The sequence below is a fragment of the Arachis ipaensis genome, chromosome B6, assembly GCF_059453495.1.
Source record: "Arachis ipaensis isolate K30076 ecotype BB chromosome B6, ASM5945349v1, whole genome shotgun sequence".
In the NCBI taxonomy this organism is placed as follows: Eukaryota; Viridiplantae; Streptophyta; class Magnoliopsida; order Fabales; family Fabaceae; genus Arachis; species Arachis ipaensis.
Window position 1 is genome coordinate 66,186,739 of NC_142441.1, and position 22,085 is coordinate 66,208,823.

Sequence of the window (22,085 nt, forward strand, 5' to 3'; positions counted from 1 at the left end):
TTTCGCAACTCGACTTACCCTACATCGCGAGACATGCATATGATAATTATGTGCGCATATTTTAATAGGTGCGATCATACCAGCACTAATGCACCGGATCCCATCAGAACTCCGCAGTTAAGCGTGCTTGGGCTAGAGTAGTACTAGGATGGGTGACCTCCTGGGAAGTCCTCGTGTTGCACCTCTTTTTTTTTTTTTTTTTTTTTTTTTTTTTTTTTTTTTTTTTTTTTTTTTTTTTTTTTTACGTCGTGCCTACGCTCGTTCTTTAAACGGCACTATCTTGAATAGTTTAGCTAAAGCGAGTCTCAATGACCTCATTTTAGGCAAGCTCGCACGGGCCCCGCAGGGATTCGCAGCTCGACTTACCCTACGTCGCAAGACATGCATATGATAATTATGTGCGCATATTATAATAGGTGCGATCATACCAGCACTAATGCACCGGATCCCATCAGAACTCCGCAGTTAAGCGTGCTTGGGCGAGAGTAGTACTGGGATGGGTGACCTCCTGGGAAGTCCTCGAGTTGCACCTCTTTTTTTTTTTTTTTTTTTTTTACGTCGTGCTTGCCCTCGTTCTTTAAACGGCGCTATCTTGAATAGTTTAGCTAAAGCGAGTCTCAATGACCTCATTTTAGGCAAGTTCGCACGGGCCCCGCAGGGTTTCGCAACTCGACTTACCCTACGTCGCGAGACATGCATATGATAATTATGTGCGCATGTTTTAATAGGTGCGATCATACCAGCACTAATGCACCGGATCCCATCAGAACTCCGCAGTTAAGCGTGCTTGGGCGAGAGTAGTACTAGGATGGGTGACCTCCTGGGAAGTCCTCGTGTTGCACCTCTTTTTTTTTTTTTTTTTTTTTTTTTTTTTTTTTTTTTTACGTCGTGCTTACCCTCGTTCTTTAAACGGCGCTATCTTGAATAGTTTAGCTAAAGCGAGTCTCAATGACCTCATTTTAGGCAAGCTCGCACGGGCCCCGCAGGGATTCGCAGCTCGACTTACCCTACGTCGCAAGACACGCATATGATAATTATGTGCGCATATTATAATAGGTGCGATCATACCAGCACTAATGCACCGGATCCCATCAGAACTCCGCAGTTAAGTGTGCTTGGGCGGGAGTAGTACTAGGATGGGTGACCTCCTGGGAAGTCCTCGTGTTGCACCTCTTTTTTTTTTTTTTTTTTTTTTTTACGTCGTGCTTACCCTCGTTCTTTAAACGGCGCTATCTTGAATAGTTTAGCTAAAGCGAGTCTCAATGACCTCATTTTAGGCAAGCTCGCACGGGCCCCGCAGGGATTCGCAGCTCGACTTACCCTACGTCGCAAGACACGCATATGATAATTATGTGCGCATATTTTAATAGGTGTGATCATACCAGCACTAATGCACCGGATCCCATCAGAACTCCGCAGTTAAGCGTGCTTGGGCGAGAGTAGTACTAGGATGGGTGACCTCCTGGGAAGTCCTCGTGTTGCACCTCTTTTTTTTTTTTTTTTTTTTTTTACGTCGTGCTTACCCTCGTTCTTTAAACGGCGCTATCTTGCACAGTTTTGTTAAAGCGAGTCTCAATGACCTCATTTTAGGCAAGCTCGCACGGGCCCCGCAGGGATTCGCAGCTCGACTTACCCTACGTCGCAAGACATGCATATGATAATTATGTGCGCATATTATAATAGGTGCGATCATACCAGCACTAATGCACCGGATCCCATCAGAACTCCGCAGTTAAGCGTGCTTGGGCGAGAGTAGTACTGGGATGGGTGACCTCCTGGGAAGTCCTCGAGTTGCACCTCTTTTTTTTTTTTTTTTTTTTTTACGTCGTGCTTGCCCTCGTTCTTTAAACGGCGCTATCTTGAATAGTTTAGCTAAAGCGAGTCTCAATGACCTCATTTTAGGCAAGTTCGCACGGGCCCCGCAGGGTTTCGCAACTCGACTTACCCTACGTCGCGAGACATGCATATGATAATTATGTGCGCATATTTTAATAGGTGCGATCATACCAGCACTAATGCACCGGATCCCATCAGAACTCCGCAGTTAAGCGTGCTTGGGCGAGAGTAGTACTTGGATGGGTGACCTCCTGGGAAGTCCTCGTGTTGCACCTCTTTTTTTTTTTTTTTTTTTTTTTTTTTTTTTTTTTACGTCGTGCTTGCCCTCGTTCTTTAAACGGCGCTATCTTGAATAGTTTAGCTAAAGCGAGTCTCAATGACCTCATTTTAGGCAAGTTCGCACGGGCCCCGCAGGGTTTCGCAACTCGACTTACCCTACATCGCGAGACATGCATATGATAATTATGTGCGCATATTTTAATAGGTGCGATCATACCAGCACTAATGCACCGGATCCCATCAGAACTCCGCAGTTAAGCGTGCTTGGGCGAGAGTAGTACTAGGATGGGTGACCCCCTGGGAAGTCCTCGGTTTGCACCTCTTTTTTTTTTTTTTTTTTTTTTTTTTTTTTTTTTTTTTTTTTTTTTTTTTTTTTTTTTTTTTTTTTTTTTACGTCGTGCTTACCCTCGTTCTTTAAACGGCGCTATCTTGAATAGTTTAGCTAAAGCGAGTCTCAATGACCTCATTTTAGGCAAGCTCGCACGGGCCCCGCAGGGATTCGCAGCTCGACTTACCCTACGTCGCAAGACATGCATATGATAATTATGTGCGCATATTATAATAGGTGCGATCATACCAGCACTAATGCACCGGATCCCATCAGAACTCCGCAGTTAAGCGTGCTTGGGCGAGAGTAGTACTAGGATGGGTGACCTCCTGGGAAGTCCTCGTGTTGCACCTCTTTTTTTTTTTTTTTTTTTTTTTTTACGTCGTGCCTACGCTCGTTCTTTAAACGGCACTATCTTGAATAGTTTAGCTAAAGCGAGTCTCAATGACCTGATTTTAGGCAAGCTCCCACAGGCCCCGCAGGGATTCGCAGCTCGACTTACCCTACGTCGCAAGACATGCATATGATAATTATGTGCGCATATTATAATAGGTGCGATCATACCAGCACTAATGCACCGGATCCCATCAGATCTCCGCAGTTAAGCGTGCTTGGGCTAGAGTAGTACTAGGATGGGTGACCTCCTGGGAAGTCCTCGTGTTGCACCTCTTTTTTTTTTTTTTTTTTTTTTTTTTTTTTTTTTTTTTTTTTTTTTTTTTTTTTTTTTTTTTTTTTTTTTACGTCGTGCCTACGCTCGTTCTTTAAACGGCACTATCTTGAATAGTTTAGCTAAAGCGAGTCTCAATGACCTCATTTTAGGCAAGCTCGCACGGGCCCCGCAGGGATTCGCAGCTCGACTTACCCTACGTCGCAAGACATGCATATGATAATTATGTGCGCATATTATAATAGGTGCGATCATACCAGCACTAATGCACCGGATCCCATCAGAACTCCGCAGTTAAGCGTGCTTGGGCGAGAGTAGTACTAGGATGGGTGATCTCCTGGGAAGTCCTCGTGTTGCACCTCTTTTTTTTTTTTTTTTTTTTTTTTACGTCGTGCTTGCCCTCGTTCTTTAAACGGCGCTATCTTGAATAGTTTAGCTAAAGCGAGTCTCAATGACCTCATTTTAGGCAAGTTCGCACGGGCCCCGCAGGGTTTCGCAACTCGACTTACCCTACGTCGCGAGACATGCATATGATAATTATGTGCGCATATTTTAATAGGTGCGATCATACCAGCACTAATGCACCGGATCCCATCAGAACTCCGCAGTTAAGCGTGCTTGGGCGAGAGTAGTACTAGGATGGGTGACCTCCTGGGAAGTCCTCGTGTTGCACCTCTTTTTTTTTTTTTTTTTTTTTTTTTTTTTTTTTTTTTTTTTTTTTTTTTTTTACGTCGTGCTTACCCTCGTTCTTTAAACGGCGCTATCTTGAATAGTTTAGCTAAAGCGAGTCTCAATGACCTCATTTTAGGCAAGCTCGCACGGGCCCCGCAGGGATTCGCAGCTCGACTTACCCTACGTCGCAAGACACGCATATGATAATTATGTGCGCATATTATAATAGGTGCGATCATACCAGCACTAATGCATCGGATCCCATCAGAACTCCGCAGTTAAGCGTGCTTGGGCGGGAGTAGTACTAGGATGGGTGACCTCCTGGGAAGTCCTCGTGTTGCACCTCTTTTTTTTTTTTTTTTTTTTTTACGTCGTGCTTACCCTCGTTCTTTAAACGGCGCTATCTTGAATAGTTTAGCTAAAGCGAGTCTCAATGACCTCATTTTAGGCAAGCTCGCACGGGCCCCGCAGGGATTCGCAGCTCGACTTACCCTACGTCGCAAGACACGCATATGATAATTATGTGCGCATATTTTAATAGGTGTGATCATACCAGCACTAATGCACCGGATCCCATCAGAACTCCGCAGTTAAGCGTGCTTGGGCGAGAGTAGTACTAGGATGGGTGACCTCCTGGGAAGTCCTCGTGTTGCACCTCTTTTTTTTTTTTTTTTTTTTACGTCGTGCTTACCCTCGTTCTTTAAACGGCGCTATCTTGCACAGTTTTGTTAAAGCGAGTCTCAATGACCTGACTTTAGGCAAGCTCCCACGGGCCCCGCAGGGATTTGCAACTCGACTTACCCTACGTCGCGAGACATGCATATGATAATTTTGTGCGCATATTTTAATAGGTGCGATCATACCAGCACTAATTCACCGGATCCCATCAGAACTCCGCAGTTAAGCGTGCTTGGGCGAGAGTAGTACTAGGATGGGTGACCTCCTGGGAAGTCCTCGAGTTGCACCTCTTTTTTTTTTTTTTTTTTTTTTACGTCGTGCTTGCCCTCGTTCTTTAAACGGCGCTATCTTGAATAGTTTAGCTAAAGCGAGTCTCAATGACCTCATTTTAGGCAAGTTCGCACGGGCCCCGCAGGGTTTCGCAACTCGACTTACCCTACGTCGCGAGACATGCATATGATAATTATGTGCGCATATTTTAATAGGTGCGATCATACCAGCACTAATGCACCGGATCCCATCAGAACTCCGCAGTTAAGCGTGCTTGGGCGAGAGTAGTACTTGGATGGGTGACCTCCTGGGAAGTCCTCGTGTTGCACCTCTTTTTTTTTTTTTTTTTTTTTTTACGTCGTGCTTACCCTCGTTCTTTAAACGGCGCTATCTTGAATAGTTTAGCTAAAGCGAGTCTCAATGACCTCATTTTAGGCAAGCTCGCACGGGCCCCGCAGGGATTCGCAGCTCGACTTACCCTACGTCGCAAGACACGCATATGATAATTATGTGCGCATATTATAATAGGTGCGATCATACCAGCACTAATGCACCGGATCCCATCAGAACTCCGCAGTTAAGCGTGCTTGGGCGGGAGTAGTACTAGGATGGGTGACCTCCTGGGAAGTCCTCGTGTTGCACCTCTTTTTTTTTTTTTTTTTTTTTTTACGTCGTGCTTACCCTCGTTCTTTAAACGGCGCTATCTTGCACAGTTTTGTTAAAGCGAGTCTCAATGACCTGACTTTAGGCAAGCTCCCACGGGCCCCGCAGGGATTTGCAACTCGACTTACCCTACGTCGCGAGACATGCATATGATAATTATGTGCGCATATTTTAATAGGTGCGATCATACCAGCACTAATGCACCGGATCCCATCAGAACTCCGCAGTTAAGCGTGCTTGGGCGAGAGTAGTACTTGGATGGGTGACCTCCTGGGAAGTCCTCGTGTTGCACCTCTTTTTTTTTTTTTTTTTTTTTTTTACGTCGTGCTTACCCTCGTTCTTTAAACGGCGCTATCTTGAATAGTTTAGCTAAAGCGAGTCTCAATGACCTCATTTTAGGCAAGCTCGCACGGGCCCCGCAGGGATTCGCAGCTCGACTTACCCTACGTCGCAAGACACGCATATGATAATTATGTGCGCATATTTTAATAGGTGTGATCATACCAGCACTAATGCACCGGATCCCATCAGAACTCCGCAGTTAAGCGTGCTTGGGCGAGAGTAGTACTAGGATGGGTGACCTCCTGGGAAGTCCTCGTGTTGCACCTCTTTTTTTTTTTTTTTTTTTTTTACGTCGTGCTTACCCTCGTTCTTTAAACGGCGCTATCTTGCACAGTTTTGTTAAAGCGAGTCTCAATGACCTGACTTTAGGCAAGCTCCCACGGGCCCCGCAGGGATTTGCAACTCGACTTACCCTACGTCGCGAGACATGCATATGATAATTTTGTGCGCATATTTTAATAGGTGCGATCATACCAGCACTAATTCACCGGATCCCATCAGAACTCCGCAGTTAAGCGTGCTTGGGCGAGAGTAGTACTAGGATGGGTGACCTCCTGGGAAGTCCTCGAGTTGCACCTCTTTTTTTTTTTTTTTTTTTTTACGTCGTGCTTGCCCTCGTTCTTTAAACGGCGCTATCTTGAATAGTTTAGCTAAAGCGAGTCTCAATGACCTCATTTTAGGCAAGTTCGCACGGGCCCCGCAGGGTTTCGCAACTCGACTTACCCTACGTCGCGAGACATGCATATGATAATTATGTGCGCATATTTTAATAGGTGCGATCATACCAGCACTAATGCACCGGATCCCATCAGAACTCCGCAGTTAAGCGTGCTTGGGCGAGAGTAGTACTTGGATGGGTGACCTCCTGGGAAGTCCTCGTGTTGCACCTCTTTTTTTTTTTTTTTTTTTTTTTTTTTTTTTTTTTTTTAAGTCGTGCTTACCCTCGTTCTTTAAACGGCGCTATCTTGAATAGTTTAGCTAAAGCGAGTCTCAATGACCTCATTTTAGGCAAGCTCGCACGGGCCCCGCAGGGATTCGCAGCTCGACTTACCCTACGTCGCAAGACACGCATATGATAATTATGTGCGCATATTATAATAGGTGCGATCATACCAGCACTAATGCACCGGATCCCATCAGAACTCCGCAGTTAAGCGTGCTTGGGCGGGAGTAGTACTAGGATGGGTGACCTCCTGGGAAGTCCTCGTGTTGCACCTCTTTTTTTTTTTTTTTTTTTTTTTTTTTTTTTTTTTTTTTTTTTTTTTACGTCGTGCTTGCCCTCGTTCTTTAAACGGCGCTATCTTGAATAGTTTAGCTAAAGCGAGTCTCAATGACCTCATTTTAGGCAATTTCGCACGGGCCCCGCAGGGTTTCGCAACTCGACTTACCCTACATCGCGAGACATGCATATGATAATTATGTGCGCATATTTTAATAGGTGCGATCATACCAACACTAATGCACCGGATCCCATCAGAACTCCGCAGTTAAGCGTGCTTGGGCGAGAGTAGTACTAGGATGGGTGACCTCCTGGGAAGTCCTCGTGTTGCACCTCTTTTTTTTTTTTTTTTTTTTTTTTTTTTTTTTTTTTTTTTTTTTTTTTTTTTTTTTTTTTTTTTTTTTTTTACGTCGTGCTTACCCTCGTTCTTTAAACGGCGCTATCTTGAATAGTTTAGCTAAAGCGAGTCTCAATGACCTCATTTTAGGCAAGCTCGCACGGGCCCCGCAGGGATTCGCAGCTCGACTTACCCTACGTCGCAAGACATGCATATGATAATTATGTGCGCATATTATAATAGGTGCGATCATACCAGCACTAATGCACCGGATCCCATCAGAACTCCGCAGTTAAGCGTGCTTGGGCGAGAGTAGTACTAGGATGGGTGACCTCCTGGGAAGTCCTCGTGTTGCACCTCTTTTTTTTTTTTTTTTTTTTTTTTTTTTTTTTTTTTTTACGTCGTGCCTACGCTCGTTCTTTAAACGGCACTATCTTGAATAGTTTAGCTAAAGCGAGTCTCAATGACCTGATTTTAGGCAAGCTCCCACAGGCCCCGCAGGGATTCGCAGCTCGACTTACCCTACGTCGCAAGACATGCATATGATAATTATGTGCGCATATTATAATAGGTGCGATCATACCAGCACTAATGCACCGGATCTCATCAGAACTCCGCAGTTAAGCGTGCTTGGGCGAGAGTAGTACTAGGATGGGTGACCTCCTGGGAAGTCCTCGTGTTGCACCTCTTTTTTTTTTTTTTTTTTTTTTTTTTTTTTTTTTTTTTTTTTTACGTCGTGCCTACGCTCGTTCTTTAAACGGCACTATCTTGAATAGTTTAGCTAAAGCGAGTCTCAATGACCTCATTTTAGGCAAGCTCGCACGGGCCCCGCAGGGATTCGCAGCTCGACTTACCCTACGTCGCAAGACATGCATATGATAATTATGTGCGCATATTATAATAGGTGCGATCATACCAGCACTAATGCACCGGATCCCATCAGAACTCCGCAGTTAAGCGTGCTTGGGCGAGAGTAGTACTAGGATGGGTGACCTCCTGGGAAGTCCTTGTGTTGCACCTCTTTTTTTTTTTTTTTTTTTTTTTTTTTTTTTTTTTTTTTTTTTTTTTTTTTTACGTCGTGCCTACCCTCGTTCTTTAAACGGCACTATCTTGAATAGTTTAGCTAAAGCGAGTCTCAATGACCTCATTTTAGGCAAGCTCGCACGGGCCCCGCAGGGATTCGCAGCTCGACTTACCCTACGTCGCAAGACATGCATATGATAATTATGTGCGCATATTATAATAGGTGCGATCATACCAGCACTAATGCACCGGATCCCATCAGAACTCCGTAGTTAAGCGTGCTTGGGCGAGAGAAGTACTAGGATGGGTGACCTCCTGGGAAGTCCTCGTGTTGCACCTCTTTTTTTTTTTTTTTTTTTTTTTTTTTTTTTTTTTTTTTTTTTTTTTTTTTTTTTTTTACGTCGTGCCTACCCTCGTTCTTTAAACGGCACTATCTTGAATAGTTTAGCTAAAGCGAGTCTCAATGACCTCATTTTAGGCAAGCTCGCACGGGCCCCGCAGGGATTCGCAGCTCGACTTACCCTACGTCGCAAGACATGCATATGATAATTATGTGCGCATATTTTAATAGGTGCGATCATACCAGCACTAATGCACCGGATCCCATCAGAACTCCGCAGTTAAGCGTGCTTGGGCGAGAGTAGTACTAGGATGGGTGACCTCCTGGGAAGTCCTCGTGTTGCACCTCTTTTTTTTTTTTTTTTTTTTTACGTCGTGCTTACCCTCGTTCTTTAAACGGCGCTATCTTGCACAGTTTTGTTAAAGCGAGTCTCAATGACCTGATTTTAGGCAAGCTCCCACGGGCCCCGCAGGGATTTGCAACTCGACTTACCCTACGTCGCGAGACATGCATATGATAATTTTGTGCGCATATTTTAATAGGTGCGATCATACCAGCACTAATTCACCGGATCCCATCAGAACTCCGCAGTTAAGCGTGCATGGGCGAGAGTAGTACTAGGATGGGTGACCTCCTGGGAAGTCCTCGTGTTGCACCTCTTTTTTTTTTTTTTTTTTTTTTACGTCGTGCTTGCCCTCGTTCTTTAAACGGCGCTATCTTGAATAGTTTAGCTAAAGCGAGTCTCAATGACCTCATTTTAGGCAAGTTCGCACGGGCCCCGCAGGGTTTAGCAACTCGACTTACCCTACGTCGCGAGACATGCATATGATAATTATGTGCGCATATTTTAATAGGTGCGATCATACCAGCACTAATGCACCGGATCCCATCAGAACTCCGCAGTTAAGCGTGCTTGGGCGAGAGTAGTACTAGGATGGGTGACCTCCTGGGAAGTCCTCGTGTTGCACCTCTTTTTTTTTTTTTTTTTTTTTTTTTTTTTTTTTTTTTTTTTTTTTTTTTTTTTTTTTTTTTTTACGTCGTGCCTACGCTCGTTCTTTAAACGGCACTATCTTGAATAGTTTAGCTAAAGCGAGTCTCAATGACCTCATTTTAGGCAAGCTCGCACGGGCCCCGCAGGGATTCGCAGCTCGACTTACCCTACGTCGCAAGACATGCATATGATAATTATGTGCGCATATTATAATAGGTGCGATCATACCAGCACTAATGCACCGGATCCCATCAGAACTCCGCAGTTAAGCGTGCTTGGGCGAGAGTAGTACTAGGATGGGTGACCTCCTGGGAAGTCCTTGTGTTGCACCTCTTTTTTTTTTTTTTTTTTTTTTTTTTTTTTACGTCGTGCCTACCCTCGTTCTTTAAACGGCACTATCTTGAATAGTTTAGCTAAAGCGAGTCTCAATGACCTCATTTTAGGCAAGCTCGCACGGGCCCCGCAGGGATTCACAGCTCGACTTACCCTACGTCGCAAGACATGCATATGATAATTATGTGCGCATATTTTAATAGATGCGATCATACCAGCACTAATGCACCGGATCCCATCAGAACTCCGCAGTTAAGCGTGCTTGGGCGAGAGTAGTACTAGGATGGGTGACCTCCTGGGAAGTCCTCGTGTTGCACCTCTTTTTTTTTTTTTTTTTTTTTTTACGTCGTGCTTACCCTCGTTCTTTAAACGGCGCTATCTTGCACAGTTTTGTTAAAGCGAGTCTCAATGACCTGATTTTAGGCAAGCTCCCACGGGCCCCGCAGGGATTTGCAACTCGACTTACCCTACGTCGCGAGACATGCATATGATAATTTTGTGCGCATATTTTAATAGGTGCGATCATACCAGCACTAATTCACCGGATCCCATCAGAACTCCGCAGTTAAGCGTGCTTGGGCGAGAGTAGTACTAGGATGGGTGATCTCCTGGGAAGTCCTCGTGTTGCACCTCTTTTTTTTTTTTTTTTTTTTTTTTACGTCGTGCTTGCCCTCGTTCTTTAAACGGCGCTATCTTGAATAGTTTAGCTAAAGCGAGTCTCAATGACCTCATTTTAGGCAAGTTCGCACGGGCCCCGCAGGGTTTCGCAACTCGACTTACCCTACGTCGCGAGACATGCATATGATAATTATGTGCGCATATTTTAATAGGTGCGATCATACCAGCACTAATGCACCGGATCCCATCAGAACTCCGCAGTTAAGCGTGCTTGGGCGAGAGTAGTACTAGGATGGGTGACCTCCTGGGAAGTCCTCGTGTTGCACCTCTTTTTTTTTTTTTTTTTTTTTTTTACGTCGTGCTTACCCTCGTTCTTTAAACGGCGCTATCTTGCACAGTTTTGTTAAAGCGAGTCTCAATGACCTGATTTTAGGCAAGCTCCCACGGGCCCCGCAGGGATTTGCAACTCGACTTACCCTACGTCGCGAGACATGCATATGATAATTTTGTGCGCATATTTTAATAGGTGCGATCATACCAGCACTAATTCACCGGATCCCATCAGAACTCCGCAGTTAAGCGTGCTTGGGCGAGAGTAGTACTAGGATGGGTGATCTCCTGGGAAGTCCTCGTGTTGCACCTCTTTTTTTTTTTTTTTTTTTTTTTTTACGTCGTGCTTGCCCTCGTTCTTTAAACGGCGCTATCTTGAATAGTTTAGCTAAAGCGAGTCTCAATGACCTCATTTTAGGCAAGTTCGCACGGGCCCCGCAGGGTTTCGCAACTCGACTTACCCTACGTCGCGAGACATGCATATGATAATTATGTGCGCATATTTTAATAGGTGCGATCATACCAGCACTAATGCACCGGATCCCATCAGAACTCCGCAGTTAAGCGTGCTTGGGCGAGAGTAGTACTAGGATGGGTGACCTCCTGGGAAGTCCTCGTGTTGCACCTCTTTTTTTTTTTTTTTTTTTTTTACGTCGTGCTTACCCTCGTTCTTTAAACGGCGATATCTTGAATAGTTTAGCTAAAGCGAGTCTCAATGACCTCATTTTAGGCAAGCTCGCACGGGCCCCGCAGGGATTCGCAGCTCGACTTACCCTACGTCGCAAGACACGCATATGATAATTATGTGCGCATATTTTAATAGGTGCGATCATACCAGCACTAATGCACCGGATCCCATCAGAACTCCGCAGTTAAGCGTGCTTGGGCGAGAGTAGTACTAGGATGGGTGACCTCCTGGGAAGTCCTCGTGTTGCACCTCTTTTTTTTTTTTTTTTTTTTTTACGTCGTGCTTACCCTCGTTCTTTAAACGGCGATATCTTGAATAGTTTAGCTAAAGCGAGTCTCAATGACCTCATTTTAGGCAAGCTCGCACGGGCCCCGCAGGGATTCGCAGCTCGACTTACCCTACGTCGCAAGACACGCATATGATAATTATGTGCGCATATTTTAATAGGTGCGATCATACCAGCACTAATGCACCGGATCCCATCAGAACTCCGCAGTTAAGCGTGCTTGGGCGAGAGTAGTACTAGGATGGGTGACCTCCTGGGAAGTCCTCGTGTTGCACCTCTTTTTTTTTTTTTTTTTTTTTTTTTTACGTCGTGCTTACCCTCGTTCTTTAAACGGCGCTATCTTGCACAGTTTTGTTAAAGCGAGTCTCAATGACCTGACTTTAGGCAAGCTCCCACGGGCCCCGCAGGGATTTGCAACTCGACTTACCCTACGTCGCGAGACATGCATATGATAATTTTGTGCGCATATTTTAATAGGTGCGATCATACCAGCACTAATTCACCGGATCCCATCAGAACTCCACAGTTAAGCGTGCTTGGGCGAGAGTAGTACTAGGATGGGTGACCTCCTGGGAAGTCCTCGTGTTGCACCTCTTTTTTTTTTTTTTTTTTTTTTTACGTCGTGCTTACCCTCGTTCTTTAAACGGCGCTATCTTGCACAGTTTTGTTAAAGCGAGTCTCAATGACCTGACTTTAGGCAAGCTCCCACGGGCCCCGCAGGGATTTGCAACTCGACTTACCCTACGTCGCGAGACATGCATATGATAATTTTGTGCGCATATTTTAATAGGTGCGATCATACCAGCACTAATTCACCGGATCCCATCAGAACTCCACAGTTAAGCGTGCTTGGGCGAGAGTAGTACTAGGATGGGTGACCTCCTGGGAAGTCCTCGAGTTGCACCTCTTTTTTTTTTTTTTTTTTTTTTACGTCGTGCTTGCCCTCGTTCTTTAAACGGCGCTATCTTGAATAGTTTAGCTAAAGCGAGTCTCAATGACCTCATTTTAGGCAAGCTCGCACGGGCCCCGCAGGGATTCGCAGCTCGACTTACCCTACGTCGCAAGACACGCATATGATAATTATGTGCGCATATTATAATAGGTGCGATCATACCAGCACTAATGCACCGGATCCCATCAGAACTCTGCAGTTAAGCGTGCTTGGGCGGGAGTAGTACTAGGATGGGTGACCTCCTGGGAAGTCCTCGTGTTGCACCTCTTTTTTTTTTTTTTTTTTTTTTTTTTTTTTTTTTTTTTTTTTTTTTTTTTTTTTACGTCGTGGTTGCCCTCGTTCTTTAAACGGCGCTATCTTGAATAGTTTAGCTAAAGCGAGTCTCAATGACCTCATTTTAGGCAAGTTCGCACGGGCCCCGCAGGGTTTCGCAACTCGACTTACCCTACATCGCGAGACATGCATATAATAATTATGTGCGCATATTTTAATAGGTGCGATCATACCAGCACTAATGCACCGGATCCCATCAGAACTCCGCAGTTAAGCGTGCTTGGGCGAGAGTAGTACTAGGATGGGTGACCTCCTGGGAAGTCCTCGTGTTGCACCTCTTTTTTTTTTTTTTTTTTTTTTTTTACGTCGTGCTTACCCTCGTTCTTTAAACGGCGCTATCTTGCACAGTTTTGTTAAAGCGAGTCTCAATGACCTGATTTTAGGCAAGCTCCCACGGGCCCCGCAGGGATTTGCAACTCGACTTACCCTACGTCGCGAGACATGCATATGATAATTTTGTGCGCATATTTTAATAGGTGCGATCATACCAGCACTAATTCACCGGATCCCATCAGAACTCCGCAGTTAAGCGTGCTTGGGCGAGAGTAGTACTAGGATGGGTGATCTCCTGGGAAGTCCTCGTGTTGCACCTCTTTTTTTTTTTTTTTTTTTTTTTTTTACGTCGTGCTTGCCCTCGTTCTTTAAACGGCGCTATCTTGAATAGTTTAGCTAAAGCGAGTCTCAATGACCTCATTTTAGGCAAGTTCGCACGGGCCCCGCAGGGTTTCGCAACTCGACTTACCCTACGTCGCGAGACATGCATATGATAATTATGTGCGCATATTTTAATAGGTGCGATCATACCAGCACTAATGCACCGGATCCCATCAGAACTCCGCAGTTAAGCGTGCTTGGGCGAGAGTAGTACTAGGATGGGTGACCTCCTGGGAAGTCCTCGTGTTGCACCTCTTTTTTTTTTTTTTTTTTTTTTACGTCGTGCTTACCCTCGTTCTTTAAACGGCGATATCTTGAATAGTTTAGCTAAAGCGAGTCTCAATGACCTCATTTTAGGCAAGCTCGCACGGGCCCCGCAGGGATTCGCAGCTCGACTTACCCTACGTCGCAAGACACGCATATGATAATTATGTGCGCATATTTTAATAGGTGCGATCATACCAGCACTAATGCACCGGATCCCATCAGAACTCCGCAGTTAAGCGTGCTTGGGCGAGAGTAGTACTAGGATGGGTGACCTCCTGGGAAGTCCTCGTGTTGCACCTCTTTTTTTTTTTTTTTTTTTTTTACGTCGTGCTTACCCTCGTTCTTTAAACGGCGATATCTTGAATAGTTTAGCTAAAGCGAGTCTCAATGACCTCATTTTAGGCAAGCTCGCACGGGCCCCGCAGGGATTCGCAGCTCGACTTACCCTACGTCGCAAGACACGCATATGATAATTATGTGCGCATATTTTAATAGGTGCGATCATACCAGCACTAATGCACCGGATCCCATCAGAACTCCGCAGTTAAGCGTGCTTGGGCGAGAGTAGTACTAGGATGGGTGACCTCCTGGGAAGTCCTCGTGTTGCACCTCTTTTTTTTTTTTTTTTTTTTTTTTTTACGTCGTGCTTACCCTCGTTCTTTAAACGGCGCTATCTTGCACAGTTTTGTTAAAGCGAGTCTCAATGACCTGACTTTAGGCAAGCTCCCACGGGCCCCGCAGGGATTTGCAACTCGACTTACCCTACGTCGCGAGACATGCATATGATAATTTTGTGCGCATATTTTAATAGGTGCGATCATACCAGCACTAATTCACCGGATCCCATCAGAACTCCACAGTTAAGCGTGCTTGGGCGAGAGTAGTACTAGGATGGGTGACCTCCTGGGAAGTCCTCGTGTTGCACCTCTTTTTTTTTTTTTTTTTTTTTTTACGTCGTGCTTACCCTCGTTCTTTAAACGGCGCTATCTTGCACAGTTTTGTTAAAGCGAGTCTCAATGACCTGACTTTAGGCAAGCTCCCACGGGCCCCGCAGGGATTTGCAACTCGACTTACCCTACGTCGCGAGACATGCATATGATAATTTTGTGCGCATATTTTAATAGGTGCGATCATACCAGCACTAATTCACCGGATCCCATCAGAACTCCACAGTTAAGCGTGCTTGGGCGAGAGTAGTACTAGGATGGGTGACCTCCTGGGAAGTCCTCGAGTTGCACCTCTTTTTTTTTTTTTTTTTTTTTACGTCGTGCTTGCCCTCGTTCTTTAAACGGCGCTATCTTGAATAGTTTAGCTAAAGCGAGTCTCAATGACCTCATTTTAGGCAAGCTCGCACGGGCCCCGCAGGGATTCGCAGCTCGACTTACCCTACGTCGCAAGACACGCATATGATAATTATGTGCGCATATTATAATAGGTGCGATCATACCAGCACTAATGCACCGGATCCCATCAGAACTCTGCAGTTAAGCGTGCTTGGGCGGGAGTAGTACTAGGATGGGTGACCTCCTGGGAAGTCCTCGTGTTGCACCTCTTTTTTTTTTTTTTTTTTTTTTACGTCGTGCTTACCCTCGTTCTTTAAACGGCGATATCTTGAATAGTTTAGCTAAAGCGAGTCTCAATGACCTCATTTTAGGCAAGCTCGCACGGGCCCCGCAGGGATTCGCAGCTCGACTTACCCTACGTCGCAAGACACGCATATGATAATTATGTGCGCATATTTTAATAGGTGCGATCATACCAGCACTAATGCACCGGATCCCATCAGAACTCCGCAGTTAAGCGTGCTTGGGCGAGAGTAGTACTAGGATGGGTGACCTCCTGGGAAGTCCTCGTGTTGCACCTCTTTTTTTTTTTTTTTTTTTTTTTTTTACGTCGTGCTTACCCTCGTTCTTTAAACGGCGCTATCTTGCACAGTTTTGTTAAAGCGAGTCTCAATGACCTGACTTTAGGCAAGCTCCCACGGGCCCCGCAGGGATTTGCAACTCGACTTACCCTACGTCGCGAGACATGCATATGATAATTTTGTGCGCATATTTTAATAGGTGCGATCATACCAGCACTAATTCACCGGATCCCATCAGAACTCCACAGTTAAGCGTGCTTGGGCGAGAGTAGTACTAGGATGGGTGACCTCCTGGGAAGTCCTCGTGTTGCACCTCTTTTTTTTTTTTTTTTTTTTTTTACGTCGTGCTTACCCTCGTTCTTTAAACGGCGCTATCTTGCACAGTTTTGTTAAAGCGAGTCTCAATGACCTGACTTTAGGCAAGCTCCCACGGGCCCCGCAGGGATTTGCAACTCGACTTACCCTACGTCGCGAGACATGCATATGATAATTTTGTGCGCATATTTTAATAGGTGCGATCATACCAGCACTAATTCACCGGATCCCATCAGAACTCCACAGTTAAGCGTGCTTGGGCGAGAGTAGTACTAGGATGGGTGACCTCCTGGGAAGTCCTCGAGTTGCACCTCTTTTTTTTTTTTTTTTTTTTTACGTCGTGCTTGCCCTCGTTCTTTAAACGGCGCTATCTTGAATAGTTTAGCTAAAGCGAGTCTCAATGACCTCATTTTAGGCAAGCTCGCACGGGCCCCGCAGGGATTCGCAGCTCGACTTACCCTACGTCGCAAGACACGCATATGATAATTATGTGCGCATATTATAATAGGTGCGATCATACCAGCACTAATGCACCGGATCCCATCAGAACTCTGCAGTTAAGCGTGCTTGGGCGGGAGTAGTACTAGGATGGGTGACCTCCTGGGAAGTCCTCGTGTTGCACCTCTTTTTTTTTTTTTTTTTTTTTTTTTTTTTTTTTTTTTTTTTTTTTTTTTTTTTTACGTCGTGGTTGCCCTCGTTCTTTAAACGGCGCTATCTTGAATAGTTTAGCTAAAGCGAGTCTCAATGACCTCATTTTAGGCAAGTTCGCACGGGCCCCGCAGGGTTTCGCAACTCGACTTACCCTACATCGCGAGACATGCATATAATAATTATGTGCGCATATTTTAATAGGTGCGATCATACCAGCACTAATGCACCGGATCCCATCAGAACTCCGCAGTTAAGCGTGCTTGGGCGAGAGTAGTACTAGGATGGGTGACCTCCTGGGAAGTCCTCGTGTTGCACCTTTTTTTTTTTTTTTTTTTTTTTTTTTTTTTTTTTTTTTACGTCGTGCTTACCCTCGTTCTTTAAACGGCGCTATCTTGAATAGTTTAGCTAAAGCGAGTCTCAATGACCTCATTTTAGGCAAGCTCGCACGGGCCCCGCAGGGATTCGCAGCTCGACTTACCCTACGTCGCAAGACACGCATATGATAATTATGTGCGCATATTATAATAGGTGCGATCATACCAGCACTAATGCACCGGATCCCATCAGAACTCTGCAATTAAGCGTGCTTGGGCGGGAGTAGTACTAGGATGGGTGACCTCCTGGGAAGTCCTCGTGTTGCACCTCTTTTTTTTTTTTTTTTTTTTTTTTTTTTTTTTTTTACGTCGTGGTTGCCCTCGTTCTTTAAACGGCGCTATCTTGAATAGTTTAGCTAAAGCGAGTCTCAATGACCTCATTTTAGGCAAGTTCGCACGGGCCCCGCAGGGTTTCGCAACTCGACTTACCCTACATCGCGAGACATGCATATAATAATTATGTGCGCATATTTTAATAGGTGCGATCATACCAGCACTAATGCACCGGATCCCATCAGAACTCCGCAGTTAAGCGTGCTTGGGCGAGAGTAGTACTAGGATGGGTGACCTCCTGGGAAGTCCTCGTGTTGCACCTCTTTTTTTTTTTTTTTTTTTTTTTTTTTTTTTTTTTTTTTACGTCGTGCTTACCCTCGTTCTTTAAACGGCGCTATCTTGAATAGTTTAGCTAAAGCGAGTCTCAATGACCTCATTTTAGGCAAGCTCGCACGGGCCCCGCAGGGATTCGCAGCTCGACTTACCCTACGTCGCAAGACACGCATATGATAATTATGTGCGCATATTATAATAGGTGCGATCATACCAGCACTAATGCACCGGATCCCATCAGAACTCTGCAGTTAAGCGTGCTTGGGCGGGAGTAGTACTAGGATGGGTGACCTCCTAGGAAGTCCTCGTGTTGCACCTCTTTTTTTTTTTTTTTTTTTTTTTTTTTTTTTTTTTTTTTTACGTCGTGCTTGCCCTCGTTCTTTAAACGGCGCTATCTTGAATAGTTTAGCTAAAGCGAGTCTCAATGACCTCATTTTAGGCAAGTTCGCACGGGCCCCGCAGGGTTTCGCAACTCGACTTACCCTACATCGCGAGACATGCATATGATAATTATGTGCGCATATTTTAATAGGTGCGATCATACCAGCACTAATGCACCGGATCCCATCAGAACTCCGCAGTTAAGCGTGCTTGGGCGAGAGTAGTACTAGGATGGGTGACCTCCTGGGAAGTCCTCGTGTTGCACCTCTTTTTTTTTTTTTTTTTTTTTTTTTTTTTTTTTTTTTACGTCGTGCTTACCCTCGTTCTTTAAACGGCGCTATCTTGAATAGTTTAGCTAAAGCGAGTCTCAATGACCTCATTTTAGGCAAGCTCGCACGGGCCCCGCAGGGATTCGCAGCTCGACTTACCCTACGTCGCAAGACACGCATATGATAATTATGTGCGCATATTATAATAGGTGCGATCATACCAGCACTAATGCACCGGATCCCATCAGAACTCCGCAGTTAAGCGTGCTTGGGCGAGAGTAGTACTAGGATGGGTGACCTCCTGGGAAGTCCTCGTGTTGCACCTTTTTTTTTTTTTTTTTTTTTTTTTTTTTTTTTTTTTTTTACGTCGTGCTTACCCTCGTTCTTTAAACGGCGCTATCTTGAATAGTTTAGCTAAAGCGAGTCTCAATGACCTCATTTTAGGCAAGCTCGCACGGGCCCCGCAGGGATTCGCAGCTCGACTTACCCTACGTCGCAAGACACGCATATGATAATTATGTGCGCATATTATAATAGGTGCGATCATACCAGCACTAATGCACCGGATCCCATCAGAACTCTGCAGTTAAGCGTGCTTGGGCGGGAGTAGTACTAGGATGGGTGACCTCCTGGGAAGTCCTCGTGTTGCACCTCTTTTTTTTTTTTTTTTTTTTTTTTTTTTTTTTTTTTTTACGTCGTGGTTGCCCTCGTTCTTTAAACGGCGCTATCTTGAATAGTTTAGCTAAAGCGAGTCTCAATGACCTCATTTTAGGCAAGTTCGCACGGGCCCCGCAGGGTTTCGCAACTCGACTTACCCTACATCGCGAGACATGCATATAATAATTATGTGCGCATATTTTAATAGGTGCGATCATACCAGCACTAATGCACCGGATCCCATCAGAACTCCGCAGTTAAGCGTGCTTGGGCGAGAGTAGTACTAGGATGGGTGACCTCCTGGGAAGTCCTCGTGTTGCACCTCTTTTTTTTTTTTTTTTTTTTTTTTTTTTTTTTTTTTACGTCGTGCTTACCCTCGTTCTTTAAACGGCGCTATCTTGAATAGTTTAGCTAAAGCGAGTCTCAATGACCTCATTTTAGGCAAGCTCGCACGGGCCCCGCAGGGATTCGCAGATCGACTTACCCTACGTCGCAAGACACGCATATGATAATTATGTGCGCATATTATAATAGGTGCGATCATACCAGCACTAATGCACCGGATCCCATCAGAACTCTGCAGTTAAGCGTGCTTGGGCGGGAGTAGTACTAGGATGGGTGACCTCCTAGGAAGTCCTCGTGTTGCACCTCTTTTTTTTTTTTTTTTTTTTTTTTTTTTTTTTTTTTTTTACGTCGTGCTTGCCCTCGTTCTTTAAACGGCGCTATCTTGAATAGTTTAGCTAAAGCGAGTCTCAATGACCTCATTTTAGGCAAGTTCGCACGGGCCCCGCAGGGTTTCGCAACTCGACTTACCCTACATCGCGAGACATGCATATGATAATTATGTGCGCATATTTTAATAGGTGCGATCATACCAGCACTAATGCACCGGATCCCATCAGAACTCCGCAGTTAAGCGTGCTTGGGCGAGAGTAGTACTAGGATGGGTGACCTCCTGGGAAGTCCTCGTGTTGCACCTCTTTTTTTTTTTTTTTTTTTTTTTTACGTCGTGCTTACCCTCGTTCTTTAAACGGCGCTATCTTGAATAGTTTAGCTAAAGCGAGTCTCAATGACCTCATTTTAGGCAAGCTCGCACGGGCCCCGCAGGGATTCGCAGCTCGACTTACCCTACGTCGCAAGACACGCATATGATAATTATGTGCGCATATTAAAATAGGTGCGATCATACCAGCACTAATGCACCGGATCCCATCAGAACTCCGCAGTTAAGCGTGCTTGGGCGGGAGTAGTACTAGGATGGGTGACCTCCTGGGAAGTCCTCGTGTTGCATCTCTTTTTTTTTTTTTTTTTTTTTTTTTTTTTTTTTTTTTTTTTTTTTTTTTTTTTTTTTTTTTTACGTCGTGCTTACCCTCGTTCTTTAAACGGCGCTATCTTGCACAGTTTAGTTAAAGCGAGTCTCAATGACCTGATTTTAGGCAAGCTCGCACGGGCCCCGCAGGGATTTGCAACTCGACTTACCCTACGTCGCGAGACATGCATATGATAATTATGTGCGCATATTATAATAGGTGCGATCATACCAGCACTAATGCACCGGATCCCATCAGAACTCCGCAGTTAAGCGTGCTTGTGCGAGAGTAGTACTAGGATGGGTGACCTCCTGGGAAGTCCTCGTGTTACACCTCTTTTTTTTTTTTTTTTTTTTTTTTTTTTTTTTTTTTTTTTTTTTTTTTTTTTTTTTTTTTTTTTTACGTCGTGCTTACCCTCGTTCTTTAAACGGCGCTATCTTGAATAGTTTAGCTAAAGCGAGTCTCAATGACCTGATTTTAGGCAAGCTCCCACAGGCCCCGCAGGGATTTGCAACTCGACTTACCCTACGTCGCGAGACATGCATATGATAATTATGTGCGCATATTATAATAGGTGCGATCATACCAGCACTAATGCACCGGATCCCATCAGAACTCCGCAGTTAAGCGTGCTTGGGCGAGAGTAGTACTAGGATGGGTGACCTCCTGGGAAGTCCTTGTGTTGCACCTCTTTTTTTTTTTTTTTTTTTTTTTTTTTTTTTTTTTTTTTACGTCGTGCCTACCCTCGTTCTTTAAACGGCACTATCTTGAATAGTTTAGCTAAAGCGAGTCTCAATGACCTGATTTTAGGCAAGCTCCCACAGGCCCCGCAGGGATTTGCAACTCGACTTACCCTACGTCGCGAGACATGCATATGATAATTATGTGCGCATATTATAATAGGTGCGATCATACCAGCACTAATGCACCGGATCCCATCAGAACTCCGCAGTTAAGCGTGCTTGGGCGAGAGTAGTACTAGGATGGGTGACCTCCTGGGAAGTCCTTGTGTTGCACCTCTTTTTTTTTTTTTTTTTTTTTTTTTTTTTTTTTTTTTTTACGTCGTGCCTACCCTCGTTCTTTAAACGGCACTATCTTGAATAGTTTAGCTAAAGCGAGTCTCAATGACCTCATTTTAGGCAAGCTCGCACGGGCCCCGCAGGGATTCGCAGCTCGACTTACCCTACGTCGCAAGACACGCATATGATAATTATGTGCGCATATTATAATAGGTGCGATCATACCAGCACTAATGCACCGGATCCCATCAGAACTCTGCAGTTAAGCGTGCTTGGGCGGGAGTAGTACTAGGATGGGTGACCTCCTGGGAAGTCCTCGTGTTGCACCTCTTTTTTTTTTTTTTTTTTTTTTTTTTTTTTTTTTTTTTTTTTTTTTTTTTTTTACGTCGTGGTTGCCCTCGTTCTTTAAACGGCGCTATCTTGAATAGTTTAGCTAAAGCGAGTCTCAATGACCTCATTTTAGGCAAGTTCGCACGGGCCCCGCAGGGTTTCGCAACTCGACTTACCCTACATCGCGAGACATGCATATAATA

At 44.9% G+C, this 22,085-nt stretch overlaps 68 non-coding genes across 68 annotated transcripts; all 68 read left to right on the forward strand.

Moving 5' to 3' along the window:
- Positions 1–66: 66 nt before the first annotated feature.
- On the forward strand, positions 67–185 carry LOC148558414 (5S ribosomal RNA). The gene has a single exon (XR_015889946.1). It is a non-coding gene; the product is annotated as a 5S ribosomal RNA (ribosomal RNA).
- A 229-nt stretch (positions 186–414) lies between these two features.
- Positions 415–533, forward strand: LOC148558415 (5S ribosomal RNA). Its single transcript, XR_015889351.1, has one exon. It is a non-coding gene; the product is annotated as a 5S ribosomal RNA (ribosomal RNA).
- Positions 534–726: 193 nt separating this feature from the next.
- LOC148558416 (5S ribosomal RNA) lies at positions 727–845 on the forward strand. The gene has a single exon (XR_015891874.1). It is a non-coding gene; the product is annotated as a 5S ribosomal RNA (ribosomal RNA).
- A 209-nt stretch (positions 846–1,054) lies between these two features.
- LOC148558417 (5S ribosomal RNA) lies at positions 1,055–1,173 on the forward strand. The gene has a single exon (XR_015888790.1). It is a non-coding gene; the product is annotated as a 5S ribosomal RNA (ribosomal RNA).
- A 195-nt stretch (positions 1,174–1,368) lies between these two features.
- Positions 1,369–1,487, forward strand: LOC148558418 (5S ribosomal RNA). Its single transcript, XR_015888799.1, has one exon. It is a non-coding gene; the product is annotated as a 5S ribosomal RNA (ribosomal RNA).
- Positions 1,488–1,681: 194 nt separating this feature from the next.
- LOC148558419 (5S ribosomal RNA) lies at positions 1,682–1,800 on the forward strand. The gene has a single exon (XR_015889353.1). It is a non-coding gene; the product is annotated as a 5S ribosomal RNA (ribosomal RNA).
- A 193-nt stretch (positions 1,801–1,993) lies between these two features.
- LOC148558420 (5S ribosomal RNA) lies at positions 1,994–2,112 on the forward strand. Its single transcript, XR_015888567.1, has one exon. It is a non-coding gene; the product is annotated as a 5S ribosomal RNA (ribosomal RNA).
- Positions 2,113–2,318: 206 nt separating this feature from the next.
- Positions 2,319–2,437, forward strand: LOC148558421 (5S ribosomal RNA). Its single transcript, XR_015890409.1, has one exon. It is a non-coding gene; the product is annotated as a 5S ribosomal RNA (ribosomal RNA).
- Positions 2,438–2,678: 241 nt separating this feature from the next.
- On the forward strand, positions 2,679–2,797 carry LOC148558422 (5S ribosomal RNA). The gene has a single exon (XR_015891876.1). It is a non-coding gene; the product is annotated as a 5S ribosomal RNA (ribosomal RNA).
- A 196-nt stretch (positions 2,798–2,993) lies between these two features.
- LOC148558423 (5S ribosomal RNA) lies at positions 2,994–3,112 on the forward strand. The gene has a single exon (XR_015890355.1). It is a non-coding gene; the product is annotated as a 5S ribosomal RNA (ribosomal RNA).
- Positions 3,113–3,353: 241 nt separating this feature from the next.
- LOC148558424 (5S ribosomal RNA) lies at positions 3,354–3,472 on the forward strand. The gene has a single exon (XR_015889497.1). It is a non-coding gene; the product is annotated as a 5S ribosomal RNA (ribosomal RNA).
- A 195-nt stretch (positions 3,473–3,667) lies between these two features.
- Positions 3,668–3,786, forward strand: LOC148558425 (5S ribosomal RNA). Its single transcript, XR_015891877.1, has one exon. It is a non-coding gene; the product is annotated as a 5S ribosomal RNA (ribosomal RNA).
- A 223-nt stretch (positions 3,787–4,009) lies between these two features.
- On the forward strand, positions 4,010–4,128 carry LOC148558426 (5S ribosomal RNA). The gene has a single exon (XR_015889524.1). It is a non-coding gene; the product is annotated as a 5S ribosomal RNA (ribosomal RNA).
- A 193-nt stretch (positions 4,129–4,321) lies between these two features.
- LOC148558427 (5S ribosomal RNA) lies at positions 4,322–4,440 on the forward strand. The gene has a single exon (XR_015888800.1). It is a non-coding gene; the product is annotated as a 5S ribosomal RNA (ribosomal RNA).
- Positions 4,441–4,631: 191 nt separating this feature from the next.
- On the forward strand, positions 4,632–4,750 carry LOC148558428 (5S ribosomal RNA). Its single transcript, XR_015890120.1, has one exon. It is a non-coding gene; the product is annotated as a 5S ribosomal RNA (ribosomal RNA).
- A 193-nt stretch (positions 4,751–4,943) lies between these two features.
- LOC148558429 (5S ribosomal RNA) lies at positions 4,944–5,062 on the forward strand. Its single transcript, XR_015888568.1, has one exon. It is a non-coding gene; the product is annotated as a 5S ribosomal RNA (ribosomal RNA).
- Positions 5,063–5,256: 194 nt separating this feature from the next.
- Positions 5,257–5,375, forward strand: LOC148558430 (5S ribosomal RNA). Its single transcript, XR_015889385.1, has one exon. It is a non-coding gene; the product is annotated as a 5S ribosomal RNA (ribosomal RNA).
- Positions 5,376–5,569: 194 nt separating this feature from the next.
- Positions 5,570–5,688, forward strand: LOC148558431 (5S ribosomal RNA). The gene has a single exon (XR_015888569.1). It is a non-coding gene; the product is annotated as a 5S ribosomal RNA (ribosomal RNA).
- Positions 5,689–5,883: 195 nt separating this feature from the next.
- Positions 5,884–6,002, forward strand: LOC148558432 (5S ribosomal RNA). Its single transcript, XR_015888801.1, has one exon. It is a non-coding gene; the product is annotated as a 5S ribosomal RNA (ribosomal RNA).
- Positions 6,003–6,195: 193 nt separating this feature from the next.
- On the forward strand, positions 6,196–6,314 carry LOC148558433 (5S ribosomal RNA). The gene has a single exon (XR_015890121.1). It is a non-coding gene; the product is annotated as a 5S ribosomal RNA (ribosomal RNA).
- A 192-nt stretch (positions 6,315–6,506) lies between these two features.
- LOC148558434 (5S ribosomal RNA) lies at positions 6,507–6,625 on the forward strand. The gene has a single exon (XR_015888570.1). It is a non-coding gene; the product is annotated as a 5S ribosomal RNA (ribosomal RNA).
- Positions 6,626–6,834: 209 nt separating this feature from the next.
- Positions 6,835–6,953, forward strand: LOC148558435 (5S ribosomal RNA). Its single transcript, XR_015889396.1, has one exon. It is a non-coding gene; the product is annotated as a 5S ribosomal RNA (ribosomal RNA).
- A 218-nt stretch (positions 6,954–7,171) lies between these two features.
- On the forward strand, positions 7,172–7,290 carry LOC148558436 (5S ribosomal RNA). The gene has a single exon (XR_015889806.1). It is a non-coding gene; the product is annotated as a 5S ribosomal RNA (ribosomal RNA).
- Positions 7,291–7,532: 242 nt separating this feature from the next.
- LOC148558437 (5S ribosomal RNA) lies at positions 7,533–7,651 on the forward strand. Its single transcript, XR_015891878.1, has one exon. It is a non-coding gene; the product is annotated as a 5S ribosomal RNA (ribosomal RNA).
- A 209-nt stretch (positions 7,652–7,860) lies between these two features.
- Positions 7,861–7,979, forward strand: LOC148558438 (5S ribosomal RNA). Its single transcript, XR_015888891.1, has one exon. It is a non-coding gene; the product is annotated as a 5S ribosomal RNA (ribosomal RNA).
- Positions 7,980–8,193: 214 nt separating this feature from the next.
- On the forward strand, positions 8,194–8,312 carry LOC148558439 (5S ribosomal RNA). Its single transcript, XR_015888906.1, has one exon. It is a non-coding gene; the product is annotated as a 5S ribosomal RNA (ribosomal RNA).
- Positions 8,313–8,535: 223 nt separating this feature from the next.
- On the forward strand, positions 8,536–8,654 carry LOC148558440 (5S ribosomal RNA). The gene has a single exon (XR_015888745.1). It is a non-coding gene; the product is annotated as a 5S ribosomal RNA (ribosomal RNA).
- Positions 8,655–8,883: 229 nt separating this feature from the next.
- LOC148558441 (5S ribosomal RNA) lies at positions 8,884–9,002 on the forward strand. Its single transcript, XR_015891879.1, has one exon. It is a non-coding gene; the product is annotated as a 5S ribosomal RNA (ribosomal RNA).
- A 192-nt stretch (positions 9,003–9,194) lies between these two features.
- Positions 9,195–9,313, forward strand: LOC148558442 (5S ribosomal RNA). The gene has a single exon (XR_015889691.1). It is a non-coding gene; the product is annotated as a 5S ribosomal RNA (ribosomal RNA).
- A 193-nt stretch (positions 9,314–9,506) lies between these two features.
- On the forward strand, positions 9,507–9,625 carry LOC148558443 (5S ribosomal RNA). Its single transcript, XR_015891880.1, has one exon. It is a non-coding gene; the product is annotated as a 5S ribosomal RNA (ribosomal RNA).
- A 234-nt stretch (positions 9,626–9,859) lies between these two features.
- LOC148558444 (5S ribosomal RNA) lies at positions 9,860–9,978 on the forward strand. Its single transcript, XR_015888908.1, has one exon. It is a non-coding gene; the product is annotated as a 5S ribosomal RNA (ribosomal RNA).
- Positions 9,979–10,179: 201 nt separating this feature from the next.
- LOC148558445 (5S ribosomal RNA) lies at positions 10,180–10,298 on the forward strand. Its single transcript, XR_015889641.1, has one exon. It is a non-coding gene; the product is annotated as a 5S ribosomal RNA (ribosomal RNA).
- A 194-nt stretch (positions 10,299–10,492) lies between these two features.
- On the forward strand, positions 10,493–10,611 carry LOC148558446 (5S ribosomal RNA). The gene has a single exon (XR_015890181.1). It is a non-coding gene; the product is annotated as a 5S ribosomal RNA (ribosomal RNA).
- Positions 10,612–10,806: 195 nt separating this feature from the next.
- Positions 10,807–10,925, forward strand: LOC148558447 (5S ribosomal RNA). Its single transcript, XR_015891881.1, has one exon. It is a non-coding gene; the product is annotated as a 5S ribosomal RNA (ribosomal RNA).
- A 195-nt stretch (positions 10,926–11,120) lies between these two features.
- Positions 11,121–11,239, forward strand: LOC148558448 (5S ribosomal RNA). The gene has a single exon (XR_015890182.1). It is a non-coding gene; the product is annotated as a 5S ribosomal RNA (ribosomal RNA).
- Positions 11,240–11,435: 196 nt separating this feature from the next.
- LOC148558449 (5S ribosomal RNA) lies at positions 11,436–11,554 on the forward strand. Its single transcript, XR_015891882.1, has one exon. It is a non-coding gene; the product is annotated as a 5S ribosomal RNA (ribosomal RNA).
- A 193-nt stretch (positions 11,555–11,747) lies between these two features.
- On the forward strand, positions 11,748–11,866 carry LOC148558450 (5S ribosomal RNA). Its single transcript, XR_015891883.1, has one exon. It is a non-coding gene; the product is annotated as a 5S ribosomal RNA (ribosomal RNA).
- Positions 11,867–12,059: 193 nt separating this feature from the next.
- On the forward strand, positions 12,060–12,178 carry LOC148558451 (5S ribosomal RNA). Its single transcript, XR_015891884.1, has one exon. It is a non-coding gene; the product is annotated as a 5S ribosomal RNA (ribosomal RNA).
- Positions 12,179–12,375: 197 nt separating this feature from the next.
- On the forward strand, positions 12,376–12,494 carry LOC148558452 (5S ribosomal RNA). Its single transcript, XR_015890530.1, has one exon. It is a non-coding gene; the product is annotated as a 5S ribosomal RNA (ribosomal RNA).
- Positions 12,495–12,688: 194 nt separating this feature from the next.
- LOC148558453 (5S ribosomal RNA) lies at positions 12,689–12,807 on the forward strand. The gene has a single exon (XR_015891155.1). It is a non-coding gene; the product is annotated as a 5S ribosomal RNA (ribosomal RNA).
- Positions 12,808–13,000: 193 nt separating this feature from the next.
- Positions 13,001–13,119, forward strand: LOC148558454 (5S ribosomal RNA). The gene has a single exon (XR_015889247.1). It is a non-coding gene; the product is annotated as a 5S ribosomal RNA (ribosomal RNA).
- A 225-nt stretch (positions 13,120–13,344) lies between these two features.
- Positions 13,345–13,463, forward strand: LOC148558455 (5S ribosomal RNA). The gene has a single exon (XR_015891885.1). It is a non-coding gene; the product is annotated as a 5S ribosomal RNA (ribosomal RNA).
- Positions 13,464–13,659: 196 nt separating this feature from the next.
- On the forward strand, positions 13,660–13,778 carry LOC148558456 (5S ribosomal RNA). Its single transcript, XR_015890183.1, has one exon. It is a non-coding gene; the product is annotated as a 5S ribosomal RNA (ribosomal RNA).
- Positions 13,779–13,975: 197 nt separating this feature from the next.
- LOC148558457 (5S ribosomal RNA) lies at positions 13,976–14,094 on the forward strand. Its single transcript, XR_015891887.1, has one exon. It is a non-coding gene; the product is annotated as a 5S ribosomal RNA (ribosomal RNA).
- Positions 14,095–14,287: 193 nt separating this feature from the next.
- LOC148558458 (5S ribosomal RNA) lies at positions 14,288–14,406 on the forward strand. The gene has a single exon (XR_015891888.1). It is a non-coding gene; the product is annotated as a 5S ribosomal RNA (ribosomal RNA).
- Positions 14,407–14,599: 193 nt separating this feature from the next.
- On the forward strand, positions 14,600–14,718 carry LOC148558459 (5S ribosomal RNA). Its single transcript, XR_015891889.1, has one exon. It is a non-coding gene; the product is annotated as a 5S ribosomal RNA (ribosomal RNA).
- A 197-nt stretch (positions 14,719–14,915) lies between these two features.
- LOC148558460 (5S ribosomal RNA) lies at positions 14,916–15,034 on the forward strand. The gene has a single exon (XR_015890531.1). It is a non-coding gene; the product is annotated as a 5S ribosomal RNA (ribosomal RNA).
- A 194-nt stretch (positions 15,035–15,228) lies between these two features.
- On the forward strand, positions 15,229–15,347 carry LOC148558461 (5S ribosomal RNA). The gene has a single exon (XR_015891156.1). It is a non-coding gene; the product is annotated as a 5S ribosomal RNA (ribosomal RNA).
- A 192-nt stretch (positions 15,348–15,539) lies between these two features.
- LOC148558462 (5S ribosomal RNA) lies at positions 15,540–15,658 on the forward strand. Its single transcript, XR_015889248.1, has one exon. It is a non-coding gene; the product is annotated as a 5S ribosomal RNA (ribosomal RNA).
- Positions 15,659–15,851: 193 nt separating this feature from the next.
- On the forward strand, positions 15,852–15,970 carry LOC148558463 (5S ribosomal RNA). Its single transcript, XR_015891890.1, has one exon. It is a non-coding gene; the product is annotated as a 5S ribosomal RNA (ribosomal RNA).
- Positions 15,971–16,167: 197 nt separating this feature from the next.
- Positions 16,168–16,286, forward strand: LOC148558464 (5S ribosomal RNA). The gene has a single exon (XR_015890532.1). It is a non-coding gene; the product is annotated as a 5S ribosomal RNA (ribosomal RNA).
- Positions 16,287–16,480: 194 nt separating this feature from the next.
- LOC148558465 (5S ribosomal RNA) lies at positions 16,481–16,599 on the forward strand. The gene has a single exon (XR_015891157.1). It is a non-coding gene; the product is annotated as a 5S ribosomal RNA (ribosomal RNA).
- Positions 16,600–16,791: 192 nt separating this feature from the next.
- Positions 16,792–16,910, forward strand: LOC148558466 (5S ribosomal RNA). The gene has a single exon (XR_015889249.1). It is a non-coding gene; the product is annotated as a 5S ribosomal RNA (ribosomal RNA).
- Positions 16,911–17,135: 225 nt separating this feature from the next.
- On the forward strand, positions 17,136–17,254 carry LOC148558467 (5S ribosomal RNA). The gene has a single exon (XR_015888588.1). It is a non-coding gene; the product is annotated as a 5S ribosomal RNA (ribosomal RNA).
- Positions 17,255–17,462: 208 nt separating this feature from the next.
- LOC148558468 (5S ribosomal RNA) lies at positions 17,463–17,581 on the forward strand. Its single transcript, XR_015890695.1, has one exon. It is a non-coding gene; the product is annotated as a 5S ribosomal RNA (ribosomal RNA).
- Positions 17,582–17,787: 206 nt separating this feature from the next.
- On the forward strand, positions 17,788–17,906 carry LOC148558469 (5S ribosomal RNA). Its single transcript, XR_015891891.1, has one exon. It is a non-coding gene; the product is annotated as a 5S ribosomal RNA (ribosomal RNA).
- A 210-nt stretch (positions 17,907–18,116) lies between these two features.
- LOC148558470 (5S ribosomal RNA) lies at positions 18,117–18,235 on the forward strand. Its single transcript, XR_015890398.1, has one exon. It is a non-coding gene; the product is annotated as a 5S ribosomal RNA (ribosomal RNA).
- Positions 18,236–18,446: 211 nt separating this feature from the next.
- LOC148558471 (5S ribosomal RNA) lies at positions 18,447–18,565 on the forward strand. The gene has a single exon (XR_015891893.1). It is a non-coding gene; the product is annotated as a 5S ribosomal RNA (ribosomal RNA).
- A 208-nt stretch (positions 18,566–18,773) lies between these two features.
- Positions 18,774–18,892, forward strand: LOC148558472 (5S ribosomal RNA). Its single transcript, XR_015888589.1, has one exon. It is a non-coding gene; the product is annotated as a 5S ribosomal RNA (ribosomal RNA).
- Positions 18,893–19,101: 209 nt separating this feature from the next.
- Positions 19,102–19,220, forward strand: LOC148558473 (5S ribosomal RNA). The gene has a single exon (XR_015889250.1). It is a non-coding gene; the product is annotated as a 5S ribosomal RNA (ribosomal RNA).
- A 209-nt stretch (positions 19,221–19,429) lies between these two features.
- LOC148558474 (5S ribosomal RNA) lies at positions 19,430–19,548 on the forward strand. Its single transcript, XR_015891894.1, has one exon. It is a non-coding gene; the product is annotated as a 5S ribosomal RNA (ribosomal RNA).
- Positions 19,549–19,755: 207 nt separating this feature from the next.
- On the forward strand, positions 19,756–19,874 carry LOC148558475 (5S ribosomal RNA). Its single transcript, XR_015890399.1, has one exon. It is a non-coding gene; the product is annotated as a 5S ribosomal RNA (ribosomal RNA).
- Positions 19,875–20,084: 210 nt separating this feature from the next.
- Positions 20,085–20,203, forward strand: LOC148558476 (5S ribosomal RNA). The gene has a single exon (XR_015891895.1). It is a non-coding gene; the product is annotated as a 5S ribosomal RNA (ribosomal RNA).
- Positions 20,204–20,398: 195 nt separating this feature from the next.
- On the forward strand, positions 20,399–20,517 carry LOC148558477 (5S ribosomal RNA). Its single transcript, XR_015888836.1, has one exon. It is a non-coding gene; the product is annotated as a 5S ribosomal RNA (ribosomal RNA).
- Positions 20,518–20,750: 233 nt separating this feature from the next.
- Positions 20,751–20,869, forward strand: LOC148558478 (5S ribosomal RNA). Its single transcript, XR_015891315.1, has one exon. It is a non-coding gene; the product is annotated as a 5S ribosomal RNA (ribosomal RNA).
- A 236-nt stretch (positions 20,870–21,105) lies between these two features.
- Positions 21,106–21,224, forward strand: LOC148558479 (5S ribosomal RNA). Its single transcript, XR_015888909.1, has one exon. It is a non-coding gene; the product is annotated as a 5S ribosomal RNA (ribosomal RNA).
- Positions 21,225–21,434: 210 nt separating this feature from the next.
- On the forward strand, positions 21,435–21,553 carry LOC148558480 (5S ribosomal RNA). The gene has a single exon (XR_015888910.1). It is a non-coding gene; the product is annotated as a 5S ribosomal RNA (ribosomal RNA).
- Positions 21,554–21,763: 210 nt separating this feature from the next.
- LOC148558481 (5S ribosomal RNA) lies at positions 21,764–21,882 on the forward strand. Its single transcript, XR_015889252.1, has one exon. It is a non-coding gene; the product is annotated as a 5S ribosomal RNA (ribosomal RNA).
- Positions 21,883–22,085: the final 203 nt, after the last annotated feature.